Source organism: Bicyclus anynana, chromosome 22 (genome assembly GCF_947172395.1).
Source record: "Bicyclus anynana chromosome 22, ilBicAnyn1.1, whole genome shotgun sequence".
NCBI classification, from domain to species: Eukaryota; Metazoa; Arthropoda; class Insecta; order Lepidoptera; family Nymphalidae; genus Bicyclus; species Bicyclus anynana.
The window spans coordinates 9145215-9159454 of record NC_069104.1 but is presented as its reverse complement, the minus strand read 5'-3'; the positions used below and the strand labels follow the sequence as shown (position 1 = coordinate 9159454).

The 14240-nt window shown below is 35.6% G+C and overlaps 1 protein-coding gene across 1 annotated transcript in view; it reads right to left on the bottom strand.

The window, feature by feature from the left end:
- LOC112053554 (facilitated trehalose transporter Tret1) overlaps window positions 1–14240 on the bottom strand; it is a 33829-nt gene that overhangs the window by 15450 nt on the left and 4139 nt on the right. The window lies entirely within an intron of this gene.

Here is a 14240-nt window from a genome sequence, read left to right as displayed (position 1 = left end):
CACATATTTGGCTCACTGCTGAGCTCGAGTCTCCTGTCAGAATGAGAGGGGTTAGGCCAATAGTCCACCACACCCAATGCGGATTGGCAGACTTCACACACGCAGAGAATAATTCTCTGATATGCAGGTTTCCTCACGATGTTTTTCTTTTACCGTTTGAGACACGTGATATTTAATATAATATAAACTATTTATTCCTCGTGTCTAGCCGCTATTACTATTTAACTAGGCAATCTATTTGCAATGAATCACTGTGAATATTATATATCATTTATTTCTTATCACTAATAAATAACAGATGAGGGTGTACATTTCTAATGCCGGATCTTAGACTATACCGTCGATCGCCAGAGACTTAGTCGATCTACATCATACATAGAAGGTTTTAAGAAATTGATAAGTACTAGCCTCCCCCACTCTTTCACGCAAAAACTATAAATCCAATTCGGCTTAAATTTATAATGGACATAGATTATACGGTGTATTAACATAAGAGCATTTTTATCATTAACAAGTAATCTTTTTGACATAAAAATGGAATCGACTTCAATGACATATTTCATTTTGATTTTAGAACAAAATTACTAAACTTATTTGCATGAAAATGAAATGGGACCAATCTGAAAGTATACTCTTTCAAACAATAAAAGAATTTTCACAATTGGTTAATAAATGATGAATCCTCGACGCGTATTAAAAAAACATTAAAAAAACATACGCGTCGAGGTGAGAACCTTCTTTTCTTAAAGTCGGTTAAAAGTCCAAGGTTCGACATTGGTTTAAAACTGAATTTCACGACGCGACCGCTATTAACAAATTGATATGTATAAATTTTACAACGCTGTGAGTCTAATGGATAACTGCAATGAATATCTTATAATATGGTGATTTAGAATACAAATTATTTTTAAAGACAAAATAATGCAAATTTTTTTGGTTAAATATTCTTATTATATTTTTTGCACCATTTGCATGTATTTATTCAAGTTATAGTTTTCTGCTCGAATGGAAACGAGGTGTCTTCTTTATCTCGGTATAATGCAAAATCAAGAATCAGATTAAAACGATTATCTAAAATTAAATGAAAAACAGTTTACAGTTATTCAAACGGCCAAACATTAATTAATTTATTTATTAGCTAGATTAGATAGAATTTATCTAGATTTTTAAAGCTATATATTTGAGATAAAATTTAGTATTTACCTAATTTGGTTAATTTAGATTATTTGAATCCTACTTCCTACTAATATTACTTTTGGATGTTGTTTTTTTGAATGTTACTCTTTAACGCCGCAACTACTAAACCGATTTGGCTAAAATTTTGAATGGAAATATATTTTACTCTGGATTAATACAAAGGGTACTTTTCATTCCGAAAAATCCATGGTTCACGAGGAATTTCTGAAAAACTAAATTCCACGCGGACGAAGTCTCGGGCGTCCGCTAGTTGGGTTATATTTTAATTTGCACTAGCAGATGCCCGCAACTACCACATGTAAATCATTTTGCACAAACCATGTTTTTTTTGGATAATATTATATATTTATTGCACAATAACCTCCTCTATTTTATCATCAGTTAAAGCTCCATTGAAATCGGTTCAGCCTTTTCAGAGATCAGTCCGGACAAATAGTCCAAAAGTTTTAAAAAGTTCGTATGTTTTAGCATCGTGATAACTATTATTGATAATTTAAAATAATTATTGCTCAATAACCTTCACTGTTCCACCATCCAGTTATAGCCCCATTATAATTGGTTCAGTCTTATAAGAGACTAGCGGACCCGGTCAAGCTTCGCTTTGACTTATGTGCGCTTACCCCTACACTATACATGCTATGTATCAGAGAAGGCGCTGTATATGAAAAAAGATTTACCCGCATTTCTGTTGAAATTTTTCCTGAATTTCTTTGCTATAAACCTCACGGAGCCCGAAACCTTTCCAACGAATGCAAAACCGTGGAAATTGGTTCGTGCGTTCTGGAGTTATAGCGTCAGGAAGGAAAACTCGACTTATTTTTATATAGTAGATTTGCACGGAGAAACACGGAGAGACAAAAGTTTTAAAAAGTTTGTGTGTTTTAGCATCGTGATAACTATTATTATATAATAACCTGCCTTCCGAACCGGTCTTAGAGTCTTAACAAAAACGTGACATTGTTTTTATCAATACCATATATTAGTTTTGATTTTTTGAGTTTTGTTTTAGACAACACAGTCGTTTTAAGTTAGCGTTTTCAGTGGAGTACACTTAATAGATACAAAAATCACTGAACCTGTACTGGACCAGGATTTTTTCAAAATAAATAAATATAGTTACACAATACACACATTACTATTTAGCCCCAAATTAAGCGTATAGCCTGTGTCGGTACTAAAAAAGCGGATTTTATCATATACATTTATATACTACATATAAATACTTTTATATGAATGTATAGAATATAAATACATCTAGCCAATGGAAAACACACTCAAATTATCACACAAATATTTTCCAGTTGTGGGAATTGAACCCACGGCCGTGAATGCAGAAAGCCGTCGTGGCCGTCTCTCGTTTTGTACATTTTTTACAGATAGTGCCTACCCTAGTTAACCGTATGCACGCCACTGAGCAACTGAGCAACGTAATGCGTAAAAATAAAAAAAAAAATCTTTCTTTATTAATATAATATCTAATATAACTACTTATGTATATAAGTATGGGTGTACTTATAAAAAACAGAGCGCTGACAGGAAAGTTTCGTGTATAAAATATTTTAGTCTAAGATCCGGCATAAAAGATATATATCCTCATATGTTATTTCTTATCACTAATATAGGTTACCTATATCCTGTGGGATATGTGATGATAGTTTTTGTGGAAAAAATATTATCTAATATTACAAACTTAATTTTTCACGCGGACAAAGTCGCGGACCACAATTTAAACTAGGCAAATTATGTGCAATGTGTTAAGGTAATACTGAAGCAATTTAGCTGAAATTTGGAATGAAAACAGATTTTACTCTGGATTAAAACCTAGGCTACTTTTTTATCCCGAAAAATCCATGGATTCCCGAGATTTGCGAAAACTGATGATTTTGATGGCATGAATGTTTGTTACTATTTCACGCCGCGACTACTGAACCGAATTAATTCATCTTTAGTATTAAGATATATTATAGCCTGGATTAACACATATAAAACTTTTTATCCCGAAAAATTCATAGTTCCCGCAGGATTTGTGAAAAACTGAATTCCACGCAGATGAAGTCGCGGGCATCCGCTAATCATAAATAAATAACAGATGAGTATATATTTCTTATGCCGGATCTTGTACTATTTAAATCACATGCAAAATTCCCGTCAAAATATTTGCATAACACGCGTAGACAAAGCCATAAACAATGATAAGGAAGTCAGAGATGCATAAACGTATATGTTTATAAAACTATAATTTTTATACTGACTCATATACATAAGAATGGTTATATACTTAGATATTTATTACGGGAATAAAATATAACCTATCGGTGAAGATGTCCTGCTTTCTAAAGCTGACGGATTTTTTTTAATTAAAAGTAGTTTTGTTTAAATACCGTGAAGTTTCCTTTGTATTAAACCGAAATACCACATAGGTAATTTATATTATTCACTAGCGGACGCCCGCGACTTCGTCCGCGTGAAACTTGATGTAAACTTTCAACTACCACTATTTTTTTTTGCTACGATCATTTTTAATTAGCTTGACGTCATTTTTAATATTGTTAAGGGGTTTCATGTATTGGACCAATAACTGTCGGGTTAGACGGTGAAACTAGCACGGTGTATAATTATTTTTTGGCTGGTGGAAGGCTTCGGCCGTGGCTAGTTATCACCCTACCGACAAAGACGTACCGCCAAGCGATTTAGCGTTCCGGTACGGTGTGGTGTAGAAACCGAAAGGGGTGATGATTTTCATCCTCCTCATTTTTTTCAACTGATTACTATCGAGTTAATTTTTCGTGAATAGCTTCATCTCGATGAGACGATCAACTTTTTTTTTTTACGAAAATTTTGATTCTGGCAGCTAACTGAGTTACCAAGAAATGAAAATTTCTGAGCGTTGGAACGAGATAATGTAGGTAGTAGGTTCCACGCAATTTGTAGGACATTGTAGCTGTTAAGTTTTTTTAACTATTAATTAAGAAATAGTAAAAAAAACAGCTGGTTAGTAACAACTTTTAATAACCTCGTTATTGATACAAGTTGGGAGGAGGGTAGTTTATCAAAAGTTGTTACTAACCAGATGTTTTTTAACTGTTGATTAATTCAATACACTTGATAGCAATCAGTATTACAAAATGTTCTACGGATCCCGGAGATTTAGGGTGCACTCCAACAAGTAAACTTCTTATTACTAACTGATCCGGTAAACAATATATGAATTTTGAATTTTTGAATTTTGGCAACAAACATTCAGGTATTGAGTGGAAATTCCATATTTTTAAAACGAAAGATCTTAAAATAAGTTTTTAATGTAGCCTATATTTTTATGGCCATCATAGAAAATAAAAATGGAAGGCGACACTTTTGGCCGAAGTGTTAAAAATAACACTCTGAGGTATGATCGACTTCCTATAAACGTCTCATGTGATCCTCGGATTACGGTTGGTAAACTTTAGGATTGATGGGTATTTCACGCAACGAAGTCATGGCCGAACGAAGTGTTGTGAAATGATTAACCTAATAATTATTGTTATTATTAGAATAAGCAAATTACTGCAAATAATGAGGTTGTTAAGCCTACCTACTTTTAGAACAATAGAAACTCTAAGTCAACATTATTATTACGGGTTTTTACGCATGTGTTATTGCAACACAAAATAATATATCACTTCATAATCTGTATAGTATAATTAAGAGATAAATCCTTAATAAAAACCTTTGATAAATCGAGGCTTTAGTTAATTACTGTGTTGGCACCGCCTTCACAGTGATCAGAAGGTAGCACATGCGATGTTATTTTTCGCTTTTTAGTTTATTTTTGTGATTCTGAAGTCTGTTAAATTTTTTTGTTAAAAGATTTTATGACCAATTAAGACCAATTAAGAAACCTCAGTCCGCTCAGCCGGGGATAAAAACCCAGGACCTCCGTCTTGTATGTCCACTGCGCATACCACTGCGCCACGGAGGCTGTCAAAAATTGTAGTCACAGCCACTCTAGCCCCCAAAGTACGTACCAGCCACCCCTATCTCAGCATCGAAGAAAAACATCACAACATCACAAGCAAACATCACCAAATTATCACTATAATGTGTAACGATTTACCTAAAATATGGGCGTTGCGAAGCTGAAGTGGCAATGGGCGGGGCACATAGTTCGAAGAGCGTTGGACGTTGGGGTCCCAAAGTGCTGGAATGGCGACCCCGCACTAGTAAGCCAGTGTTGGTCGACCCCCACCAGGTGGACTGACGACATCAAGCGTCGCAGGAATTCGCAGGATGCAGGTGGCTCAGTATCGTGATGTTTGGAAATTCCTACAAAAGGCCTATGTCCTGCAGTGGACGTCCATCGGCTGATATGATGATGATGATGATGGGCGTACAAAAAGTACATATAGAAGGTACTATAATGTAGTAAATACAGTTTTACATGGCTTCTTTTATTTACTTTACTATTGACTTGCGTAGGTTGAATAGCAAAACGTATGGTCGGCTAGCAGACAATCCGATTAAAGGATGACTTCATGCTAGACCGAGGTACGCACGGTTCTTGACCGCCTAGGCTTGTAGTGAGAACGAACTACGAATTTAAACTATTAAGACCATAATACGGAGAAGGTATAAGATATTTTTTATTGCGAAAATAAAGAAGGGGGGTGAAATAGGGGTTGAAAGTTTGTATGGAAAGTCCTTCATTTTTAGAGTTACAGTTTTAAAAATTTGTTCATAAATCATAACAAAAAAAACGATTTTTAAAATTGAAACTCTAAAGTGGTGAAATAGGGCTAGAAAGTTTACATTGATTTCCACGCGGACGAAGTCGCGGGCGTCTGCTAGTATAAACTATAAAACCTTTTTTTTCTACTCCCATTTTGTAATTTACTCAATATACACCCTCAAACCATTTCACAAAGCTATTAATTCCTACAGGTCGTTTGGTAATGTTCATTATCACATGGGTAAACCGTGTTAAAATGCTTTTTTAAAAACTTTGAAATACCTACAAAAATTCTACAAAAGATTTCCATAAAATAAACAAAATCTAGGAGGCCACGCCCTGACTAAATCTAGGAAACCATGAGGACACAAAATCGAAGAGGTCATGCAGAACACCAACTATATATAATTTACCAAGTTTTGTTAATAATTTATTAATTAATTATTAATTTATTTATTTGCAGATACATGCGTACATATATATACAGGTGGTCGGTATATGTAAATGGTAAATGTATCTTGCCAATTTAAAGACGGCCGCGTGGCGCAGTGGGTAGAGACCCTGCTTTCTGCATCCACGGCTGTGGATGCAGAAGCGTGGATTTCCCACTAATGGAAAATATTTGTGTGATGAGCATGAGTGTTTTACAGTGTCTGTGTGTATTTATACATTATATAAGTATTTATATGTAGTATATAATTGTATATTAATATTATAATATCAACTATCTTAGCGCCCATAACACAAGCTACTCTGTATGCTTACTTTGGGGCTAGATAGTGATGTGTATTGTTTAAGTATATTTATATTTATAAAAAAATTGGCATGCAAATTATTTACTAAGTTAGATTTATGCACGTTGTAGTGTTCGTGTATATATACACCGGTAGTGGGGTAGTGTTCGTGTATATATACACCGGTAGTGGGCGAGAGCGGCCAGTCTATGGCTGGCATCGAGAGGAGGCGGACGTGTGCAGCTGGCCATTATAGTGTAGTGGTGAGACGGTGACTTACTGCTATTACGGTAAGGACCTTACAAGTGGCGACGAGGTGAAAAAAAAAGTAGTTATAATTATTATCCGTAAATTGTTGTGTTCTGTTACTTGGTAATTGGCAAAATCGCTTGCCCAGACTACGGACCCGGTTCTTGCCTGCCGGTCTGGTTTGCAGCGATTGAGCTTAAACTAAGTCGCTGTGTAGACTATGGTCTAGGTTACAGCGACTAAAAATTAAAAAAAAAGAAAGAGAATACGTAAAAAAAAGTAAAATGAATACAGCAATGCGGTTAGTCAGCTTTATTTTTGAAAAGGACAGAAGGTCGAAGTAATAATTATTCTTTTAATACTGTTGAATAAATTTAATGTTGTTTATCAAGACATCGTGTGATGATAGATAATCAAATGACATGGCATTTTATGAGTGTACAAGTGATAGACATGTCGTAGCGTGGCAATTTCGTTAAGTGGGCAAGTGATAAGCCAAATAGCTAAATTAGTTGCCTTCGTTGAGTCGAGCGATCCGTAAGCCGGGACAGTATCCCGCAGCGATTAGCTGGAATAGACATATTCCGTTTTGTGGAGTACGGCTTGCCGATTTGCCAGCTAGACTGTCAAGTTCACTATACCTAAGAGTTGTTGTGTTACGTTGTGTGTGTTAAGTATTACCCTCAAAATTAAAGTTTAATGGGTATCGATATTCGTTGCAGGTATCACATTGTACAAACTTTATGATAAACGTCGGGTATGGCCATAGTAGTTGTAGTGTGAATAAGCGTTTGAATAAGCGATAGCCTTGTCTCAACGTTTTATGTTGAGGAAGGCGGTATTCGTGAGCTTCAACGTTATTTAATGGTGGTGTTAAGAGTCCAGTATTACAGCGATAGCAATACGGTGCTACAGTACACAATTAAGTGAAAGTAATTAATTGAGGAACAAATTAGTGATTAGGTCAATCGCTAGTGTGTGCGTGTACATTACATTGACATAGCCGATTTCTGCTTGCTGGTTTGGCTTTTACTGATTAAGCTAAACTCTAAAAAAAAAAAAAAAAGACGAAGAGAATACTGAAAAGTAGTAAAATTAATAAAATAAGGAGTCGGTTGTGCCATTTAACGGCGGTCAATCTCGGACTGATTTATTAATGTTTTATGGTTGTCCTCATAATATTTCAGCTAATACATTACAAACGTGATCTAAATCTAAAACCATGGTTGATGGTTTGTATAATTTGAAAAGGGATAGAAGTGATAAACGTTAAATGGTCAAATGTAACTTTTACGATGTTTACATAATTTTGATGTTTATCAAACCTTGGTGTTCTGTGTCAAGCGCATAAGTCGCCCGCGTCGATAAACATTGGCATACTGAAATTTGCGCACGGGTTTGTGCGTGAATTGAATCTATCGTGTGAAGTGTGATAACAAAATATTGTGGGTGCGGTGTGTAAATGGATATGTAGTGTTGGTATGTAAGTATGTATGTAAGTGTGACGATGGTGTGGAAAATATTAAATTAAATATTTCAAATAATAATAATATTATAAATAAATAATGTATATAACCTACTCGTACACCGATCTTTGAGAGTTTTACTAGTGAAAGATAAGAATAATCGAGAAATTTAATTGGGATTTAGGTTGAGCAAAGCTAGTAATTAAATAAAATGTTGGTATGGGGAGTGTTGTGAGGTTGTTGTAGTTGTGTCGTGGTCAAAGGGGTCACTCCACTGCGTCGTGGGTGTTGGTCCTGAGCATGACATGGGCTATGCTGTGATAGAAGGGGATGTTCAACTTGTTGTTAAGGTGGTTAAGTGTTGTGAACGCAAAATGGTGTAAAGGATCTCATAGTAAGAGACCATTCTGAACGAATGTGGACATGGAGATGTCACTAAGAGTTGTTGTTCGATGGTGAGGTGGTGCAGAATTGTTCTGTCATCGTGCAGGTGACACTCAAATAATAATTATTTGTCATCGTATTAGGGTATTAATACTAAATCACTGTGTTAGTTTGAAGTTATAAATAGCCAAGGAACATCCGAAGTCAGGCGGCGTGTTATGTGAGCAACATTGAGGAAGTCGCTAAAAGTTGTAGTTGTTTTACATTTGAGTTATTTAGTATCATTCGATTAAAGATTTGTTGTTGAACGTTGAATTGAAATTTGTTGTCGTTTCACCCTTATGTGTGTGTTATGGTGTATTTGATAGACTTCTTAATTGATCAAGCAGATGCCATTGTTTAACCTGCAAGTTTGTACAACTTGATGAAATTTAGTTTTCTTATTTTCAAAGGGTTTTTATGATGGTGCTCGCAATGCGTTGTGAAGTGAAATTGCACAGGATTACAACAAGCTATAATTATTGATTAGTCATTTTGCAATATAGGTTGGTGGAAATATTTTCATCAAGACCTAGCGCAGTTAAGTTTAAGTTTTGACGCAATTTAACTATGTATAGGTGCATGATTGAGTTTAGCAGGTGTTAGCAGCGGACTATGAATGGCAGGGAGAACAGTCCTATATATATATTAGAATGAGAAACAATAGCCATTGGTTTGAAGTCAAACAACATTGAGGCTAACAACGAATGAGCGGGTCAGCGTAAGTTTCAATTTTACAAAACTATTTGTTACAATTAAATATTATAACAAAGTAAGAGCATTGCAGCAAAGTTAGAATTATCTGTCAATTATTGTGACAGCTTTTGACGGGTACTTAATAATACTTGATTAATGAAAACTGACATTTGTGACAGGTTCAACCAAACGAATGTTCGAAATATCATCAGCTTTGCTTTATATGTTGTCTTCTGCACCAAAAAATTACAGAAAGATAGTCAAAATGTAAGATTTTGCACCGCTATGTAAAAAAAAAAAAAAAGAAAGAGAGGAACTGTTGAGTTCTCAGTCATCATTGCTTCCAAAGTAATAGTATTAGAAGTGCCGTCCAGAGTATTGATAAAATCTGACTGCATTAGTGTCACTTGTGGAGCAGGGGGTTCAATTAGTGGTCGATCCTACGATGCTTACAGACTTTCTTACGAGTGTCATTTGTAATACGGAAATTAGTAAAAACAAAATGTTCTTACAATGTTTGAGAGTGACTTACTAATAAAGCTATAAAATAGCGATTGCACAAATACAGATTATACCAGTGTACAATTTATTTAAGCATAATAAGCTGTGTGAACTCTCGGTGAACTTGGAAACGTCAGCAATACAAATAAAGTAACTTTCCTACCACACACACAAAAGTATATTAAATTTGAATAAGGAACTCTTAAAGTATAAAACTGTCATCTGGTTTAAAAAAGTTGAGTTCCTACACAGCTTTGCCTTAACTGGAACTATGTGGTACGGACATCTCTAAAACCAAACAAAAGGATGTTCTTATTTTGTGATGTTAGTAAACATACTGAAATTGTAACTTATGCCTGGTTGATAGTTACGTTCCGTTATGCGAAAATCGCTATCTTAGCGATGTCTCATAATGCTCAACAGACTATTAAAGGCGGTGATGGCGTAATTAATTTTATTAAGTTGCAGATAAACATGTGTGATGGTGCGTGCTCATGCAGACGCATGCTCGTGCAGGCGAGTGCTCATGAAGGCAATGCTGCAGAAGTTTATGCAGAGCGCGGAGGCCGTGTTGTTCGCAGTGGCTCTGGTACATGCTGTGGCACTGGATTACAATGGGCGTGATGAACTCCAGACGTATGCGATTTATCTATTTTTGCAGTAGGCAGTTCTCTGCCCCATGATCACACAGTAACTGATTTGCCAGTTCAGTCCAAAAGTCAAGTCGGGCCAAAAGAAGAAGGAATCGGAAGAAGAAAAATGTATTTGGAACTTCGGAATTTCATTAAATTGAAATTGGGTTAAAAGCTTCGGAATTCCATTAAATTGGAATTGGATTAAAACCTTCGGAACTCCATTGATTTGAAATTTGCTTTGGAATTCCATTAGATTGGAATTTGCTTCGGAATTCCTTTAAATGGGGATTGGCTTCGGAATTCCATTAGATTGGGATTAGGTTAAAGGCTTCGGAATTTAATTTAATTGAAATTGGGTTAATACAACTTTGGAATTACATTAGATTGGAATTAGCTTCGAAATTCCATTAAATTGAAATTGGGTTAATAAAACTTCGGAATTCCATTAGATTGGTATTAGGTTAAAGGCTTCGGAATTTAATTTAATTGAAATTGGGTTAATACAACTTTGGAATTACATTACATTGGAATTAGTTTCGGAATTCCATTAAATTGAAAATGGGTTAATAAAACTTCGGAACTCCATTAGATTGGAATTAGCTTTAGAATTCCATTAAATTGGAATTGGCTTCGGAATTCCATTAAATTGAAATTGGGTTAATAAAACTTCGGAATTCCATTAGATTGGAATTAGCTTTAGAATTCCATTAAATTGGAATTGGCTTCGGAATTCTTTTAGATTGGAATTAGGTTAAAGGCTTCGGAATTTCATTAAATTGAAAATAAAACTTCGGAATTCCATTAGATTGGAATTGGCTTTGGAATTCCATTAGAGTGGGAATAGGTTAAAAGCTTCGGAATTTCATTATATGGAAATCGAGTTAAAAACTTCGGAAAGGAAAAAAAGAGGGAGAGTATTGGAAGAAAGTGGAAGATACTTTCGACTACTTTAATCCTGAACCACATGTGGTTGGAAATCAATAGGTGGAGAGTATGGTAGGAGTAAAGGAAATATAACAATAATTAAATTTGTTAATTAGGAAGGGATGTAGTGTTCGTGTATATATACACCGGTAGTGGGGTAGTGTTCGTGTATATATACACCGGTAGTGGGCGAGAGCGGCCAGTCTATGGCTGGCATCGAGAGGAGGCGGACGTGTGCAGCTGGCCATTATAGTGTAGTGGTGAGACGGTGACTTACTGCTATTACGGTAAGGACAAGGGACCTTACACACGTAATTAGCCATTGTAGCACTAGTGCTGTCTATGTCGTAAAAATCACTCGTGCTACAATGGCCCTTATTAAATGAATAAGTATAAGATGGAACTGCCTTATTGGTCCAGTAATTAGCCTGGCTAGCTGGCTTCGCTTGACGTCATGTCGACCTATTCTCTAACTCAGGGTTTCCGAAACTATGGGTCGCGACCCATAGGTGGGTCGCGAGTGAATATTGAGTGGGTCCCGTCTGTATGACGACACACTGAGCCAATGAAGCCATGAAAGTCCTCCTTCCTTTTTCTACCTCCTACTTATGTGAGACTGGATTTTCTAGTATAGTGAACATTAAAACTAAGTACCGAAATAAATTGCACTTCTCAAACTAGCTGTGATAAAAGTAATTCGTGTTGAAAATGATGTCAAATCTGTAATGTCGAAAAACAGGACACATTTTCATCCTTCCCATTGAAATAACCTTTTTTCGGTGTAATTATTTAATTAAGTAATAAAAAAAATTGTACTGAAACTTTGTTTGTTATTTGAAAACTACTGTATTTATATCGGTAACGGTTTCATTTCCTAGGGTCCTGATTTGTTAAACTTACATAAGATGGGTCGTAGCCCAGGCAACTTTGGGAACCACTCCTCTAACTAATTAGTCACACAATGTTACATCAAGTAACATTGTGACGTCAAACTAATTATTAACTAATATCTTTGTCAAACGCTCCGTTTAGTAAAGGATTAGTTAACGTGATGTCATGAAATAGTTGAAATAAAGACTATCATGACCGACAGCGTTTTGGATCGTATTGTGAAATAAATATTGAAAATTAAAAAAAATCATGTAATCACGTCTCAAAAAACTATAACGATAATGATCAATTCAAGAGCATTAAAAAAACCTAGCCTATAGTGTCAACTAGCCTATTAGAATACCATACTCGTATAGCGAATTTTGAATACAAATAAATTACTTCTAAAGACAAAATAATGCAAATGTTTAGGTTATAAGTTTCATTCTATTTTAACACCATTTGTATTTATTTTATTTAAATTCTAGTTTTCTGCTTGAATTTGTGAATTTCGAAAAGGCTTACCATATCTCGGTTTAATTGGAAAATTAATTTCGACAGCGATTTTAATTATGAAGTATCAGGATTTTTATTGTTTAAGAAACGTTTATCTAAACCTAACCTAATGTTTTTTGGGTAGCAGACACTCCGATTGAAGGATGACTTTATGCTAGATCGAGGCACGCACGAGATCGAGGTTCTTGCTTTCAAGGTTTGTCGTGAGAACGAAATATATGAGAATATCTATACTAAGAGTATTTATTTATTTTAATACGATGGAACTCCCTCCTTGGTCCAATGGTTAGCCTATGTGGCTTCACGAGTCCCCTTAATATTTTCAGCCAATGGACGTCCTCTGCTGGACTTAGGCCTCTTGTCCTCCCAAACATCTTTAGCCTAGGCCTTTATTTAGCATATACATCCACGCTTTTTTGTCATTGACCTATTTAATAGATGGTCGACCAACATTGCACTTTCTCGTACTATTCCATTATCTTCAGACCGCAACGTCCTTCGGTTCTTCGAACTATTGCTTGGCAAGTTCATTGATGATACTCCCATATGGGAGTATCATCAGCGGGTGACGGGGGTAAAGACTCCGCGGGTGTGAAATCGTACGTGCAGGGAAGTGAGGTGCATCAGTCGTGGGTTTTTCATTCATCGCTACCCCCGACCCGCGAGGACCCTCGAGAGTGTTACGAACGAACTTGCCAAGCTATATGTATATTATGTGTACCCTATCCATTGCCACTTCAGTTTGGCGACTCGCTGAGCTATATCGGTGACTTCTGGGGTATAAAGCATATATCTTGCTACATCACCCTCTGAATGTATTTGATAAAATCAAGTTTATGAATAAAAATTATTGTAAGCTAACACTAGACAAAGCGTCTATGGTCTGTTGGTGTAATAAAAAAACAAATAAATAAACATAAGCTGTCATATCTGTTTTGAACGTTGTCATTGATCGTGTTCGCGGGTGATCATCATTAGGGTTGCCACCTTTTTATTAAAAATATAAAGTGCAATTGGTTAATAAATGAAAAACTAAATATATATTATGAACACGGAATTTGCTACGGTTATTTATTTTACTTAAAACATATTTATAATATCCTAACTTAAAAAAACAATTCTCAATGCTGAATTCATGACCATCTCTAACAGACAGCTGATATTTTAAGGAATAACTAAGGCTACTTTTATATTTAATTTCACGCCAAAGAAGTCGCGGGAAACAGCTAGTACTTTATAACTAACTAGTGGACGCCCGCGACTTCGTCCGCCCTCTACAGCTCCTAAATCCGACCCTCTCCCAAAATCCGTTCTTATCGGACGT